The sequence below is a fragment of the Odocoileus virginianus genome, chromosome 31, assembly GCF_023699985.2.
Source record: "Odocoileus virginianus isolate 20LAN1187 ecotype Illinois chromosome 31, Ovbor_1.2, whole genome shotgun sequence".
Classification (NCBI taxonomy): domain Eukaryota; kingdom Metazoa; phylum Chordata; class Mammalia; order Artiodactyla; family Cervidae; genus Odocoileus; species Odocoileus virginianus.
In genome coordinates this window covers 15,973,664-15,984,282 of record NC_069704.1, presented here as the reverse complement: position 1 = coordinate 15,984,282, position 10,619 = coordinate 15,973,664, and the positions used below count along the sequence as shown (strand labels likewise).

General features: G+C 42.0%; 1 non-coding gene across 1 annotated transcript; it reads right to left on the bottom strand.

Annotated features, from left to right (window-relative positions):
• Window positions 1-9,612: 9,612 nt before the first annotated feature.
• LOC139032524 (small nucleolar RNA SNORA70) lies at window positions 9,613-9,746 on the bottom strand. The gene has a single exon (XR_011485064.1). It is a non-coding gene; the product is annotated as a small nucleolar RNA SNORA70 (small nucleolar RNA).
• Window positions 9,747-10,619: the final 873 nt, after the last annotated feature.

Genomic DNA, 10,619 nt, shown 5'->3' with positions numbered 1-10,619 from the left:
TTTTTGTGTGTGGTGAACCTGCTCCTGGACTCCCTCCTGTAATTGTTGCTGCTTTGTAACTCACACAAAGCCCAGCTGAACAACCCCCGTCAGCCAGAAAAGAAAATATGGGCAGAAAGGAGACTGAGAAGAAAATATGATGATTTCAGAATTTAAATTAGGCCAGGCACCAGTCACAACTTCCACTCTTGTGGGGTTAGCCTGCCTGGGTGGTAGAAACTTAACCAGAATATTTCCTTTTGTAATATGAGAAATCAACTGTGTGTATGTGTATGTACACGCACACACACGTATATCAATGACATTAATATATGTCATATTTTATATTTTATAAAGAGCTTTGACATATAGTACAGTGGTTAAAATGATAGGCTTTGGGGCTATACTGTCTGCTTGAATCATTTCACTGTTTCCTAATCTGTGATACTGGGTTTTTGTTGTTCAGTCGTCCAGTTGTGTCCAACTCTAAAATATTTACTCTGGGTCTCAGTTTCCTCATTTGTATCATAGGTCTGATAACAATTCCTTTTTGAGAAGGTTCTGAGATCAAACCAGTTAACCCTAAAGGAAATCAGTCCTGAATCTTCATGGGAAGGACTGATGCTGAAGCTGAAACTCCAATACTTTGGCTACCTGATGCAAGGAACTGACTTATTGGAAAAGACCCTGACGTTGGGAAAGATTGAAGGCAGGGAGGGGAAGGGGACGACAGAGGATGAGGTGGTTGGATGGCATCACCGACTCGATGGACAGGAGTTTGAGCAAACTCCGGGAGTTGGTGATGGACAGGGAGGCCTTGCATGCTGCAGTCGGGGGTTCACAAAGAGTCAGACACGACTGAGCGACTGAACTGACTGAGGGTTAGATGAGTATCATTGTCATTACCATTTATAGTGCATTAACTGTGTGCTAGGCATAAATGTATTACTTCGTTTACATGAATTAAGTCGTTTAATCTTTCCAACAACTCTGTCTCATAGTTAACAAGCTATTATGTGTAAGACTCTTAAAACAGTGACTGATACTGATTTTAAAATATGCAATAAATGTTAGCTATGATAATTATCATGACTTTTTATGTCATCTATAATATATATTGTTATTTAATCTTCACCATTACCCTGTGAGAATGGGTTTGTTGGGTTCCCCACTTTATAGATGCCAGTTGAAGCACAGAAAGACTCCTTCAGGTACCCAAAGCTGGACATGTAGAAAGTGACAGAACAAGGATTCCAGCCCCAAGTCGTTTGACTTAAAACTTTGTGCTTTCAGCCCTTTCTTATTTAAACCTAGGGGGATTGTAAAAATTGAAGGGGTTAAAAAATAGGTGAACAATTTGAAATGCATTGTAATAATGTTATTTGTTCAAATCCGTCCTACCAAATCAAACATGCTCTGCTCTGAAGGAGAATGGAGGTTATCTCAGATGTCAAAACACTTCCCAGTGACTATTACGATTTTGGACACTGGCCATTTTATAAATTTCAATATTCATTTTTGCTCCACCGCTGTTTGGTATTCCTGTGGTATTTATTCACCAAGCATGAGGGTAATATCATGGAAACGCGGAGGCATCAAGATCTTAATTTTGCTCTGACATGGAATCTATTCCTATTTCATATACAGGTTGGCTGTTATTTTCTAGCAGATGCTTTAAGGTTGATACATATAAAATTCACACACGGTTGAGAATTAGGCAGAGGGGAGGGTTAAAGGGAACAACAGGAGACTAGGATGAGGAGAGAAGTGAGATGCTTATGTTTTTTTTGACACCGAAATGGATTCTTTAAGTGTAAGTATTTCAAAGCCCTGGCAACGAATCCTCCTGTTTGCTGGGTGAGCTTCATTTCATGGTGTTATTTCCCCATGGATATTAAGAGTCTTCCTGAGATGAGCACGAGAAGCTAATCACAAACAAACAAAGAGAAGACCGCAATGCTTATTCCCGACCACCCTGTTCCTTCCACTGGAGGGGGCTCTCTCAAGCCCTTCTCTTCAGATGTGAAAACAGACCAGATGGGTGTGCTATCTCCATCTTTTGGCCTTTAGCAGTCTCTGGAACAAAGCAGGGCAGCAGGGCTTCTTGAAGGCTTGCTTGGAGAGAGAGAGAGAGAGGCTGGATGGAATCTTGAATAAAAATGATAGGTTATGCTTTAAGCTGAATAAAAATAAGCTATCTGAAGAATATATAGAAGTGGCATGCGTGCTGCCTCTGGAAAGATTCATTTTTATTTGTCTATCTATGGATAAAGGAGGAAGATAGATAAATTGAAAGGGAAGTGCCATTTCTGAAATGTTCACCTTGGCAAAGGGTTTGAAACAATATAAAAAACAGCGGCTCTTCCAAAATGACGGCTTCCTTGAAGTTCGTCCACTTCTCTTCCCCTTCTTCGCCACCCCCTGCGCCCCCAACCACAAAAAAAAAAAAAAAATATTCAAAGCTAGCCTAGTCACTGTGGGGAAAAAGACAGCGATCTTTTGTACGTTGTTATAATTAGCTAGGCCCATTTCATCATCAGATTATAGAATGGGATGCAGTGTTAAAAAAAGAACTAAAGGAAGAAACCAGGAGGAATGACCATTTTAATTGCATGTTTATTCTGTCTTCGCTTTCCCAAATTGGTTTCGTTTCCTCTGAGTGGGGTAAGTGCCAGGGTATTCATAGGAGCAGGGGGCCAGGGTGGATTCCACCATTTACCAGCATTTGAATTACCTCCGGACGGTTTGGCGGCCTCTAAATTTATACCCTTGAAGGCACAGCAACGAGCCTTCATCTCCTATGGAAGAGACTTGAAAGCATGCCAGAACAGGACCTCCGTCCTGCCTTCTTAGAGTCCTGGCACGTAGAATCACACAAGAAAACAAAAGGCATTTGTGAGGAGCCGTCCAGGAAGAAAGATTAACAATATAAACCGAGGGGGGGGAAAGAGAAAGAAAAGAAAAAGCCCTTTAAGATGGTTTTGTGCTTATTTTAATAGAACTTGCACAGTCTCTGAATATGCTCTAATCAAAACCAAATGCTTGTTGCCGTACAACGCTCTTTCTTTGTTCGCTGGTAATGCCCACTCTGCTCCGATGGGGCTGGGGCTGGGGCTGCTGGCTTATCTCTCCCCCAGGAATAAACAGCATCCTCAAGGTTAGGGCACGCGGCTGACTTGCAAAACCCCAGGAAAAACACCCATTGGCAGCTGGACATTGTGGTCCATTACCCCCAGGGCCTGATGAAAAACTAGAAGATTTTTTTTCTTTTCCTGTGCCTTTTGATCCTGAAATATGTAAGGAACAGGATAAGGAGCTCCTTTTCCCCCCGTCCATCTCCATCTCTCGTACACTCTGTCAGTCCATCTGTTCATCTCGATGGGGGGCTTTTCTCCTTCCTTCTTCCTTCTTCCCCCTCATCCTTCCTCCATCCACCTCTGTCCCTCTGTCAGTCTCTGACTCACTTCCGAAAAAAAAAAAAAAATCGGCCAGCTTTCAACTTGATTGGTTCATGTTGTCTGACCTTGACTTTCTGTGGGCTGGAAGGATTTCAGTCTTGGTTTTATCAGAATTAGCTTTTATCTGCACAGAAGTACCCGAGGAAGTCACTCATCTCCTCGTCTTTCACCTTAGGCTGGCTGCCTTCTCCTCTAATTTCTGTAACAACATGAAGAAAAGAAACAGGATGATTGTGATGGTTATGGAGATATGACTTTTCCTACAGGGCAGAGGGGATGAAGCCGTAATCGAGTCCTGGGCTCGGGATCAATGTCTTTGGGTGATGCTGGGTGAGGTTATTAAGGGAGTCAGGCAGCCTGTTTTGTTTCACTGCCAGACAGTTCTTTTCAAATGCTTATGGGGTGTCCTGCAGGAGGGGACTGGGAGGGAAGAAGAGGACCCCAGAAACCCAGAGACACAGCATCTGCACCTTTTCATGTCGCCCCAGCACCATGCAGCACAAATTGACTTTGTAAGATTGGCTCAGAAAATGAATACCCAGGACATCACTCTGTGTTACTTTCCTGTGAAATTACTTTTCTGAATGAAAATATTGAATTCCTTTGAAAGCAAGTAGTATAATATCTCTGGAAATGAAAATCCTGTGGAAATCACAAAGGAAAGAAGACTGAAGGATATGAAAGCTTTATATCTCTAAATGTTAGTCAGGCCCTGGATTTTATTTTATTTTTTTTTCCTTGACAACAATCATAACTGCTCTTTCTGATGTTGATACACTGGGTGCTGGAAATCTCCTAGATGCTTCTATTACAGATTTAGGTTTTATCTGCAATAAACAGCCAATATCATTATCTTAATTTACTACAGCATTTGTATGCACTCGGCACTTTTTGTAGTCTACTTGCCTTGCAAGTCTGACCTGCGGAATTTTCCTTGTCTCAAGGGGAACATATTGACTTACCGCCAGGCTTCTGGTCGTCACAGACAGAGCTTCTGCTGAACTGACAGATGAACAGGGCAGATCCCTCAGAGGAGGCAGAGGCGTGGACGACAGGCCTTCTCAGGCTGCATCAGCTACCTGGTTGCTCACCATTATTCCTCAAATCATCTTGAGAGAGACGGCCTCCACCCTTCTTGTTATATTGACAGGCTCACCAGCTGTAGAGGGAATTTCTTGCAAATAAAAGTAGTCTCTCTAGAAACATGTTCACCCTTTCCATCTTCTTACTCATATCAGCCTTTTAGGCTCGGTGAGTTGAAGCAGCTTTGTTTTTTAGGTACATTATATTTGGTGTCATGTATTTTTTTTTTTAAGCAAGGTGTCAGTTGTCAACTGAATAAATTATAAAATGCCTCTCTTAACTTCTCCTCAGATCAGTACTCAAAAAAGGCAGGAAAGAGAACAAACATTAAGGGAAGGATCTGGAAGCCCAATCAAGATAAAGTGATTCCCAAGGAGTATTACCTTTCGGTAAAGGAAAGGGAGCCCTCTGCCCAGGTGAAATTGCCGGCCTGCCTGATGCTGAGCTGGGCAGAGCCACAGAGGAGATGGTTGAGATGCTTTTGGCCATGTTTGTAGTGTGCAGGGACCTGGGAGGTACTGGGTGGCCAAGCCAGTATCGATTTCCAGAAGCTTTAGAAAACTTGGCAATGGTTCTGATTTTTAAATAGATTAAGTGAAAAAAAAAATTGAGCAATTATAAAAGTTTCAGCAATCCCTGGGAATTAGCCATAATCCCTAAGAACAGATTATGCCCTCACATCTTCATTTCATTTTGTGGATCAAATTTTAGCCATTTATAAAATCCTGTAGTCTCAAGTAGGATATTCGAGCTGGGTGCTTTGTAAAACCTTAAAGTGAAGATGAAAACTGCTTGATGGCTTTCAATTTGATGGCTGTGTAATTGGCAGAATGCTGCAGTGGCTGTCAGAAGGGAGATCCCTGGAGAAACAGTGAACCTGCAGGTCCTTGATCTGGCCCAGGGCCAACATCTTTTTATTGAGATAGGTGAAGACTTATTTGTTAAAGTGGCAGGTGATATGGAGCTGGAAGGAATCATAAAGAACTTGTCTTATATCAAAAATTAGGCATTAAAACACTCAAACAGAGTCGAAGGATGACATTTAACATAAGTATGGATAATTCCATACTTCAGTATAATCAGTATGGCTTCATGTGAAAGTTAAAACTTTGCAAAAAAGACAAATGATCCTGGTAAACAAAATCAATGTGAAAGGTTCCTGATTCTTCTGGCCCCACCCAAAAGTTTTCTGCAAGATGTGGCTCAGCCCCAGTCAATCTCTTCACAGAGGTGCTCAAGCATCCCTTTGAATCTCCCAAAGGAAAGATTGGGAAAGATTGAAGGCAGAAAGAGAAGAGGTTGTCAGAGAATGAAATGGCTGGATGGCATCATCAGTGCCATGGATATGAAGTTGGGCAGACTCCAGGAGATGGTGAGGGACAGGGAGGCCTGGCATGCTGCAGTCCATGGGGTCAATGAAGAGTCAGACACAGCTGGGTGACTGAACAACAACAACCAAAAAGAACTCATAATTATACCCTACATTTATATATATTACTATGACTTTATATATGCACAAGTTCCAGCATATAATGGGTGCTAAAATAATATTCATGGCTTGAGATTCTGAATCACTTCTGTTGTTCCCTTGAGTAGTCCATGCTGCCGTCATTATGTGTACTTCTACCCTGGGACATTCCTTGTTTATATCTCCTTTTGCAGAAATCTTTCAATGTCTTAATAAAATACTAGTGAGGATTAATATCCTAATGCAAACATCTGATATTAATTTTTTCATACCAGTCTTCTTAAAGTCATTTGGCAAGGTGAGGCTCATCACTGATTAATGATCCTCAAACATACAAATCTAATTCCAGTGTCCTGTGTATTAGAGATCAAAAACACAGGTGTACAGACACCCCTGGACATGACCAGTTGCTGAATTCCTTACCAAGGATGCCAGCCAAAATCAACATGCCCAAAGCAGTTTTCCAGTAGAGTAATGGTGCAGAAGAGATTTAAGATATTTCAGCCACTCTAGGGGAATATCACTATCTCTATTTAATCTATGGTTACTTAAGCCAGACTCAGTAAGTATTTGGGGTGAGAGCTGGAGTGAAAAAGAGTTGAAAATGATAAATCAGCTTCGTTGTCCTACCACAGGGTTCATGGTGATGGGTCATATCCTATCTTAAATTTTTTTTCTAAAATGAAAACTGTTAATAGTGAAGCATGTGCCATGTTACTCTGTGTAGCTGTGGAATCACAAGCAGTTAATATGGGAAAGGAAACGGCAATGCAGAAAAACAGACAGCACAACATCTCACTTGACAAGCAATAGAGAAACGAAGGGGTTGGAGGATAGGTGCTAGAGTGTTGTCATTCACCAACAGTTAGAGCCTCAGGTACTGTGATACCCACCTACCACGGTTTTTGCCACACATTACATTGCATCATGTTTCATATCACTGTAAGGCCCATATAAAATTATCTATATATCAAGTACATAAATCACAAATGTATCTAGACCAAAATGGGCCTGTATAAGCTTTCATAAAAATAGCCACAGATCCGTGAAATGTTGATTTTCAGCTGTCCAGGTTTGAGATTGTAATGTGTGCAGAGTAAATGAGCATCATAGATTTTTCAGTGTCAAATTAGAACATTCTTTTCTGGTGTCATCACAAACCAGCAGTGTGCATGGAATCCTAGAGTTAACACCCAAGCTATTTCTCTTCAAATTACTCTTAGCCAATTAGCAGCCAAGACTTTCTTTGCCAGATCATGTGTCTTGAGTCAGTTTGGAAAACATGTGCATCAAACATTTCCTTCCTTCCTCCCATCTTTGATACCTTCCTTCCTTCTTCTCCACCGTGATAGGTGCTGTGAATCTGGTGGAAGAGAAGAGACATGGAGAGCAACTGTCACAGCGCCGTGCGTTCTATGCCATCATCTTAAAGGTATGTGTGGCATTTCACGGGCGCACGGATTTGGGGAATGGGTTTGTTCACAGAAGGTTTCCTGAAAGAGGAGTTAGGTTGACTCTTGAAGCTAGTTTGTTATTTTCAGGATTCAGATGAAACATCAAGCTTTAGAAGGCCTTGTCCCAAATTTTCTAGTCCTTCTTTAAGGCGGGGGTCCCAAACCTTCAGAATCTAATGCCTGATAATCTGAGGTGAAGCTGATGTAAGAGTAATAGAAATAAAGTGCACAATAAATGTAAAGTAATTGAATTATCCTGAATCCACTCTCTCCCTGACCCCACCCCCACCCCAGTCTGTGGAAAAATTGTCTTCCATGGAACTGGTCCCTGGTGCCAAAGAGGTTGGGCACCGCTGCTTTAAGGTACAGGTGAAGAGCTAAAATTTACTTTTGTGACTAAGTTGGCTCATTCTCTCTTCCTCTCTGTCAACTCTGCTTTTCAGTAGAAATAAATGTGAAAAATCCCAAAGCATGTTAATTTGGTTGCTGAGCTCAATTATTGAAAAAGAACAAGTCAAGATCTTCTCGTAAGGAATATTGAGCAAATAAGTGGAAGCAAAACTTCTTAATGGCGTGGTGGTGGAAATTGTCTCTTGGCAAAGGGGATTCCATTTTTTTCTGTTCTCGGAGAAGTTAGCAGGGGTAGAAGATGCCACAGTGGAGTATTTGGAAGGCCTTGCCCACAGATGTACAGCTCAGTCACCACTGACAGTGTGAAGGGGTTTTGAGGAGGTAGATTGCATGCAGATGGGGAAGGAATAGCAGATGAGTCATTAATATCATATGTGTGTTACAATAAGACAGCTCGGGATCTGGATTTGAAGCACTAAATATGTGTCACCCACACCTTGCTTTGTACAGTAATGGAAAGACCTGGTAGAGCTGAGTAGAGAAAATGTAGCAGGAAAATAACAGGACATTAGTCTGATTCCTGATTCATCAGTTATTAACAGTGTGACCTTTCATTGCTTATTAAACCTTTAGGACTCACACTCCGCATCAGTGCAGTGCTGGGGGGTAAGGGACTGGCTTATAATAAATTGTCTCTAACACAGAATATAACTTAAAATTTTTCACCAAATTGCAAAAGGAGAGTTCATTTTAATTCCTATATGTTCATTGCATGTACTTTTCTCCTATGAAATCTTTCCTATAGAGGCGTAAGCAAGCATATCTGGAAAGGATGTAGAAGGCATATTATACCCAGAGCTAATAAAAGTTCACTAATTCTCTGTCTTGCATCTATGTACTTCAAACATCTAATTTCAAACTTTTTGTCCAAACCCATTTCCAATTACTCACCTTCAAGCATTTCCTATCTTAGTCAGTTCTCATAGTTGTCTGAAAATATCAGGCATATTTTCACCTCCATCCCTTGACTTGTTTTCTTAGAAAGTTTTGTACGTGATCCCTGTATTCAAATTCAATCCATCCTTCATGACCCATCATATGGGAATGTATGGGAACTATCTCTGTGAAACAAACCTGAGTGCCTCCTCCCTGAAGTTGAGAGGGGTCTCAGCTCTCCTGCAGGCCAGTCATCTCTCTTAACAACACTTAACTTGCTTTCTACCTTGTATTAGATTCATTTGTCTAAATATCTGTTTCCTTATTATAGAGGGACTGGATCTTATTAATGTGTATGTTCCCAGAGCTTATCAGAATGCTTGGAACATGGTGAACAATAAATTTATTCTGGTGGAATGCGATCAGGGAGAGATTGTATTTTTTTTTTTTTTTTTTTTTGGGACAGGAAAGTAGGATCTACTGGTGGGCATGAGTAAGGTGGGGACAGCACCAAGGCGCTCATGAGTGCAGGGCCCAGCATTTGTCCAGAGGGCCACGATTAGGGATGTATTTGATCTCATAGCCATCTAAGATGAGCTGCTTTTTGCTGTCATAGTTTCAAATTCCTCCACTTTAAACTTAATGGATCCCCACTTCTTGGAGATGTGGCTCTTCTAGTGGCCAGGGAACTTGACCTTGGCCCTGTGGAGGACCTCACTCATGTGCTCCTTGTTCTCCAGCTTGGTGTGGATGGGCCTAAGGACTTGTCCAATGTGAACCCTGGCCACTGTGGCCTGGGGCTTTCCAAAATTGCCGCACATACCTGTCTGGAGCCTGGATTGGAGCCAGCATGCCTGTCATGAATGTCCACTGGACATCACCTATCCATCTTCGAGGTCCCTTAGGGCAACCTGTATGGGCAGCAGGCTGTGAACACTACTGAGAAGGCTGCTGTTGGCAGCTCTTGCACTCTGGGCCCCCATGAGGGATGGTGTTTTTAGATGGACAGTCATTCAGAGTGAAAGCATGAGCCCTGTCACCAACATAAGGCTACACATGGTCTTTCCCACCTTCTGCTCCAGCCACACGGGTCCACTTGCTTTGTGCTGATGGAGCTGGTCCAAGTCTCTTCCTGCCCTAGGGCATTTGCTTCAGTTGCTTCCCCTGCCTCCAAGCTCTTCCCCAGATAACAGCAAATCCCTGCTCTCACTTCCATCTGATCTTTGCTCAGGGAGACCTTCTTTGGCCACCTTTTATAAAATAGCAATTCATAAAACTCTCCATTCTTTGTCTCTTTGCTTTGTCTCCATAGCATTCATGACTGCCTGACACAATATGTATTGATGTGTTTGGTAGCCGTTTGTTGGTCCTATCAGGGTGGAAGATCGGGAGGGCTTTCCCCACAGTGTCTACAACTGTGCCCGGTGCAGTCAACCCTTCATGTCTTACCTCCAGCATCTGCTTATTCTCATCAGCTTGTCTTAGATTTCTCTAGACTCAAACCATCATGAAATCAACGCTGCTTTCTTGCTTCTGAGCCCACACCTCTACTTCCACAGTCTCTCTTCTGCATCACAGACCTCAGTTTAAGAACCTCTGATCTAATGGAGCAGGAAAATATGAACTACAGAGGTAGTCATAGGATTCACGGTATACATTAAAAGAATGTCAAGGGATAAATAACTGAAGAAAAAAAAAAAGGAAAGGTATGTGGTTTATATAGAGAACCTCCTAATCAGAAACAGAGTTGAATGAAGCCTACTCGTTATCAATAATACATTTTACTTTAAAAGAGGGCTAATGGCTGGTATTCAGATTGGGCCCATAACTCGAGTGAGATTCAAGGATACACGGAAACTTTCATAAGTAGTTTCCATGTGCAAGGCACAT